The 6,509-nt window shown below is 38.3% G+C and overlaps 1 protein-coding gene across 3 annotated transcripts in view; it reads left to right on the forward strand.

Annotated features, from left to right (window-relative positions):
* The first annotated feature begins 274 nt into the window (after nt 1–274).
* Nucleotides 275–6,509, forward strand: part of LOC122553597 (guanine nucleotide-binding protein G(I)/G(S)/G(O) subunit gamma-2) — an 85,109-nt gene continuing 78,874 nt past the window's right edge. Inside the window, exon 1 of one of the 3 annotated variants that reach the window (XM_043697640.1) lies at nt 275–870. The gene's annotated coding sequence lies outside the window, so the exon portion shown is untranslated. The remainder of the gene's footprint in view (nt 871–6,509) is intronic. The other 2 variants (XM_043697638.1, XM_043697637.1) reach the window with 2 other exon arrangements.

Raw genomic sequence — 6,509 nt, forward strand, 5'->3', positions numbered from 1 at the left:
TTGTGAACAAATCACATGCTTTTTCTTGAGAAAGACGTATACTTGACGCACGCAAAGAAAGAAAAAGATTCCAGTTTTAAACCTCTGAGGATTAGGTTCTGATTACTGTTCTGTATCTGCTGTGCAAAGACAGCGGCGTTGCTACATTTACATAAACAACACAGGAAATCAGTCATTCATCGTTGCCATGGTAGCACTGGGGAAATCCATTTTATTAAAGTTCACTGTGCCCCTCTTAGGAACATTACAAACAAAGAACTGCAATAAAAGAAGTAGATTGGGTGCAGATATAATAAAATAACTCTGAGTTTTAATATAGGAAATCTTTGCTGCTGAATGTTTGTCTAGCTGGTAGTGTTGTTTAGGAGGCACCCCTTCATACCAGCAGCTGGGAAGAATGTAAAAGTCACACAGAGGTTTCTGTTGGGGGGGGCGAAGCAAGCCTTCAGAATGATTTTTTTCATTTATTTAATATTTCAGATACCAAGATGAATTCCTTTGATTACTTCACCTAATGCTTCAAGCCAAGCTCAGAGATCAGAGCATTGGTTGTAAAGTGTGGTGAAATTGATACAGAAATAAGCAGTTGAAAGGAATAGTAGTAAGGAAGGAAGCACAAGGCACACAAAACAGAAGGGCTAAATGAGAGAGAAAGAGAGGCAGAGAAGGGGAAGTTACAGCAGCTAGAAAGGGGAGGAAGTGGGAGACCTGCTGCTTCCTGTAGACAGAATGATGATTGAAGACAAAGCTGGGTGTGGACTCGTCTCTCAGGGCTGCTGCCTACACAGCTGGTAAGCTTGGATTCTCCTGCATATTTAACCAGTTTTAAGAAGAGAAGAGTGAATATCTGCTTTCAATTTAATGACCAAGGTAAATTAGCTTTTTTCCTTTCCTGTTTTTAATACTACACTTAAGAATTCTGTTGATGAGTTTATTTTTTTTGCCAAAATAGACTTGATTGCATTTGGGACTGCAAATATTAAAGATCTGTGTGTATTATTCCACAAAATGATATTATCAACAACTGTACAACAACTAATACTGAATATTTGATCATGTTGGTGTTAAGAAAATGTAATGCTTTTAATCTGAAAGCTTGCAGAAACCAAGTATGTAGCTGTTAGCAGCGAGAGGAATAGCTGTCCGCTGTGAGGGTAGAATGATTTAATTGTAATTCATTCAATGTGATTGGGAATTTGTGCTATATCACTTAATGCTGATTGTAAATTTTATGCAAAATAACACACCAACAGTCAGCAGCTCAGTTCTTTTGCTAACACTATATATCACAAAGGAGCCAGTATGGATTTTGCTGTGCAAATGTGTTTTCATGTTCATATTCTCATTGTAGCTAAATGTCTATATTTATAAAATAATTCTTCAAACCCAATATATAAAATAACAACAGTGTAGTAATAATATATATAATAAAGACATTTTTAATATTTGAATTACTGTAATTCTGAGAGCTGTTGAGATGACTAAATGGGGCAATGCAAAATCAATCAGTTTTTTTCCCATAATATCAGGGTATCTGCATTGAAAAGTCCATCATATAGAAAAAAGGTGTTGATTTGGTTGCCAGTAATAGCATTTAATTAGTAACTACAAATGCTATTTTTAAATGTTGTGAAATCACATGACTTATTTAGACTGCACCTCCTCCATTTTATTGAAGAAAATATAGATACCTCAAAATTAATTCAGTGATTCATAGCTGCATGCTACATTAATGTCTTTTGAATTCTGTAGGACTGTGTCTTGAAACATGGTAACTAGACATTGAAGAAAAGATAGTTTCTGATCTGAAATACCAGTCAAATAATTTGAAGTAAAGGCAGAAAATGCTAGAAATATTCAGCAGGTCAGGGAGTGCCTGTGGAGTCATAGACCCAGAGCTCTCCACAGCTTCTCTGCACAGTTTTCTCTTCATAGCTGCTGCTTGTCAAGCTGATCATTTCCAATTTTTAACAAAAATTGTTTCATTTCAGGTTTCTAACGTCTGCAACATTTTGCATTAGAGGCAAATAATGTCTTCTCATTATGGATTCCACAACCGTTGAGTTTTAAGTTTTTGATTGGTGACTCTATTTTGTGTTATAGGTCATACAGTTTTCAAACATTAAAAAAAAATATTGTGGACAAACTTGTATCAAAATAACCTCGGCTTTGTATAGTCGCTAATTGGCTTTTATTGTGTAATTTGAGACTTGTTTAATCAATTGGTTCCATATTCAAGCTTAATGTGCTCAGGGGAATGTAGCTGTTACACAAATGTGAACCATTTGGGAAATTATACACACAGCAGTCTCTGAAAATTTACAGGCTGATGGGATTTCCAATGTCCCTCCTAATCTGAGAAAGAGATTTCGGTTGCCATCCATAATGATAGACACTTCAGAATCAAATTTCTGTTTTAGACAGTATATTCCCTGTGAACAGTCTGTTACATGGAAACATTAGTGAAATCCAATAAGCATTTGATCTTAATAACATTTAAATCAGTTGCCAGATTTATTCTGCTGTCAATGGTTATTTTTACTGATGTTTAGACATGTTAGCTAGACTAGCTTATTGACCAACACTACTTATTAAGTTAATAATATTGTGTTCAATTGTTAACTGAATTATGAATCCAATAATTAAACTGTAGCACTTATTTCATTGTCACAAGGAGGTTCAATCTGATACAGATACCAATACAAGGAGTCTACAACTATGGCTTCCCATTGTCCAACAATTGTTCATTCTGTATTGATGAATAAATTACAACAGGTGTTTGCACTGAATTAGATATGATCACAATGATTCATTTATAGAAGTACAGATGTTGCCTTTGGATGTGAAGAGATTGGCACAGTACTGTCCTGGTATGGTTGTAACTGGTACCATTATTACTCATTACTTTAATGCCACTTTCAACAACAATAGCATTAGTTCATAGTCAGAGTTATTTAAATTCAAGAATAAAGTGAATGTTGGAAAATGGTACCATGTTGTAATAGTTTTGTATGTACAATGATCAATGAACATATTATTATAAAACAGGTTTTGGCTGTTCTTTCTTTTAAACTTAAGGAGACCTTTTAATCTGAATGCAGAAATTGTTGTGGCAGAAATAGACATTTTTAGTGGCAATGAGAGATGTCACACTGCATGGAATTATATAGGAATACAAAGGGAATGTGAGTCAGAAACAGCCATTTGGTCCAACCAACCTATCCCTTAGGTTAACCTTCATTTACATTCATTTCTACTCTTATATTTCCTCATTTAAATCCATCATTGTAATCTTCAATTCTCTTCTCCTCCAATACTTTTTGCTTCATCACTCCATGAGGTCTTGAGCTTGACAGTCTCACTACTCTTTGGGTGAAGAAGTATCTTCTGAATTGTATATTGAATATCTTGGCTACTATCTTGTGTTGGAGAAAGTGAGGACTGCAGATGCTGGAGATCAGAGCTGAAAACGTGTTACTGGAAAAGCGTAGCAGGTCAGGCAGCATTCAAGGAGCAGGAGAATTGACGTTTCGGGCATGAGTCCTTCTTCAGGACTGGGGCTGAAGAAGGGCTCATGCCCAAAACGTCGATTCTCCTGCTGCTTGGATGCTGCCTGACCTGCTGCGCTTTTTCAGCTACAATCTTATGTTGGCAGTGTTTATATTATGCCTTCCCCCACAAGTGGAAACATTCTCTTTTCATCCGCTCGATCAAAATCTGATGTAATTTTAGACCTCGATTAGATTGCTTCTCAGCATTTTTACATCAAGAGAGAAGAGACGCAGCCTACTCATCTGTTTTGAGATATATCTCCCCATGCAATTTGGTGTTATTTGCCATCTCTCTATTGCCTCAATCACCTTTGCTTTTGTAAATATAGTGCAGAACTGCCCTGTAATACTAAGTATAACCAAGGTTTGACACCAGTTTAGTACAGCTTTCTTATTTTTCAATTCCATTCCTCTAGAAATAAAGCCTATTGCTTGGTTTGTCTTTTGGAAGCCTTGCTAAAGAGTGGTGCAACTTCTTGCGGTTGATACGTTTGCATATCTTGATTCCTTTTCTCCTCTCTCCCTCATCTAGATCTTCCAAGTTTTATTCTTCCTGCCATAATGTACTACTACACATTTGTGTGTTGAGCTTCATCTGCCAAATGTTTGCCCATTTTGCAGATTTATTAATTTCTTCCTGTAACTTATTTCAGCCCTCCTTGGTATTGACTACCAATCCCCCCTCACAATTTGATGTAGTTTGCAAATTTAGAAATTGTGTTTGTATGTTAATGTAAGTTAATATAAAATGTGCATCCCAGCACTGGTCTTTATGGAACACCATTTCCCTGCCTCTTGTGGTCTGAACTGCCATTTTCTCTCACTTTCTGCCTTTTTTCAAAGTCAGCTGGCAATCCATTCTGATATTTGTGTTCCAACTTCACATTCTCTGACCTTATTCATAAGTCTATTATGGGACACCAAAATGGGCTTTTGATGATCCAGATAAATTATATCTACTATATTATCACTCTCTACCTCTTTAAAAAAAAATCAGTAAAGTTAGTTAAACAAAATGATCCCTTTGTAAAATTCATGCTAATTGTTCATGATTATTTCTTTTCTCTTGTTGTCCTTGAGATCCCTACATTAGTTAGGATTCCACTATATTTCTGTAGTTCCTGGATAACCAGGAGCAATGTTACAGATTTTAAGGCTGAAAAAGAGAAGTTTTAAATGAGATAAGCCTGACAATGGCAACACTTAAGATGTTATTACAGAAAAAAAAATGTCATGATTACTGTGGTATGTGCTGATTCTTAGTATTACTGATCTCAAAAAAGAGAATAATGGTTATTGGCATCAGAAAAAATAATGGTGTTTTACTGATCCTGTTTTTCTTCTGCTCAAAGGTTGAAAAGATCTAAAGGGACTCTAAGATATATCAGATATCCATTCTAAGTGTCTGAAACCTTTGGGGCTTGGGTTAGGATCGAATGGTGCAGGAGCACTGGACACCTCAAAATATCAGAATTTGGCTGGGTCTGAGGAAGTCTGCATAAGTGAAGGTGCACTAGACTTATGGAATGGTATTTATTGCCTTCCCCTGTGGCACGTTGCCAAGACGTTGGCAGATACAAATACTGCCACCTTTTGGCCTCCACCCTGATTAAATCCATGACAGCCTCTCTGTTATGAATGAGGGCATGAACTGGGCAATTAATGCCCACTTAAGGATTGTATCCTGCTGCTGCTGGTATTAACATAGTGGTGGGTGACATTGTGACATGAGGGGAACAGCAGAGTGCCTGTTTCTTGTGCTCTTCTATGGTGAGGCCTCTTATTCAAAGGCATTCTGTCTGATCAAGGTCTGGAAATTGGGAAGACAGGGGTGGGGACACTGCACTGAGAAGCCCCATGCCCTTACTGCCCACCACTTTCCCTCATGACCTCACTCTGTAAAGCTTCTCCTGCCATCATTAGACTCTGGCTTGTGTCATTCTAAACTGACATGCCAGGAGCTGCCACCTCATGCCCACCTGCACCTCACCCACCCACATTCCTGCTAAAGGACTTATGCCCAAAACGCTGCCTAACCTGCTGTGTTTTTCCAGCACCACTCTTTTCGACATCATCTTCCCAGTAACACTGCTGAATGGAAGAGCTGTTGGTCTGTGACTGGCTTGGCAAGCAGAGACTTACTCCCTCATGGAAGGCCCCTTCCCTGGCCTTCTGTTACATGCCTGACTCTCTCATAATTTGAGACTGTTTTCCTTCCCCCAGAGAAGGGAATGTGGGTCTCTTGCTGGCTCTACAATGAGCCACCCTCATGCCTCCAAAGATTGCCTCCTATTTTGGGAGAATCAGATCAACGCAAGGCTAGGGGAGTGAACTGGGTGTAATGGGGGGGGGGTTAGGGCTCTACCAATGTAAGTAGACCTGATGGACCTGAGGAAAGCATTCCTCCTGCTCTGCAACTAACACAATCTTTCTTGATGGATTGGGGTTTTCTCACTTCTCTTTACTTGCCGGAGCCTGCTGGGAATCCCACTCAGTGTTTTGCAAATTCAGTTAAACGAGTGACCATTGACTTACATGGTTCCAGATGATAACCTTGCCATTAGTCACAGGTATTGTGTAACCATCAAACCTTCAAGCTGTTGGTTTGCAGATCCCTTATGTTGCAATGGATACAGACAGTTATTATGGTTGCTTATATGATTACATCTATAATGTTTAAATGTTCTTAGGTTTGGGGAAAAAAAACATACAGCTAATTCTTTTTGGCTAAGTGCAAGTTGCTTCTAGTTCTGTTTCATGATTCTTCTCATGAGACCCAGTAAGATTTCTTGCTGTGTCTTACCAAATGTGCCTCATTATCCACATACCCTGCCCTCAGTGCATTCCTCACATCTGATCCTATCCTGATCTCAGCACACGCTGTTGCTGAAAGAACTTGTCACTCACTGAAATCTCTGCTAGACCTTCACTTTAAAGTTGAAAATGTGTTGCTGGAAA

This window comes from Chiloscyllium plagiosum, chromosome 10 (genome assembly GCF_004010195.1).
Source record: "Chiloscyllium plagiosum isolate BGI_BamShark_2017 chromosome 10, ASM401019v2, whole genome shotgun sequence".
Lineage (NCBI taxonomy): Eukaryota > Metazoa > Chordata > Chondrichthyes > Orectolobiformes > Hemiscylliidae > Chiloscyllium > Chiloscyllium plagiosum.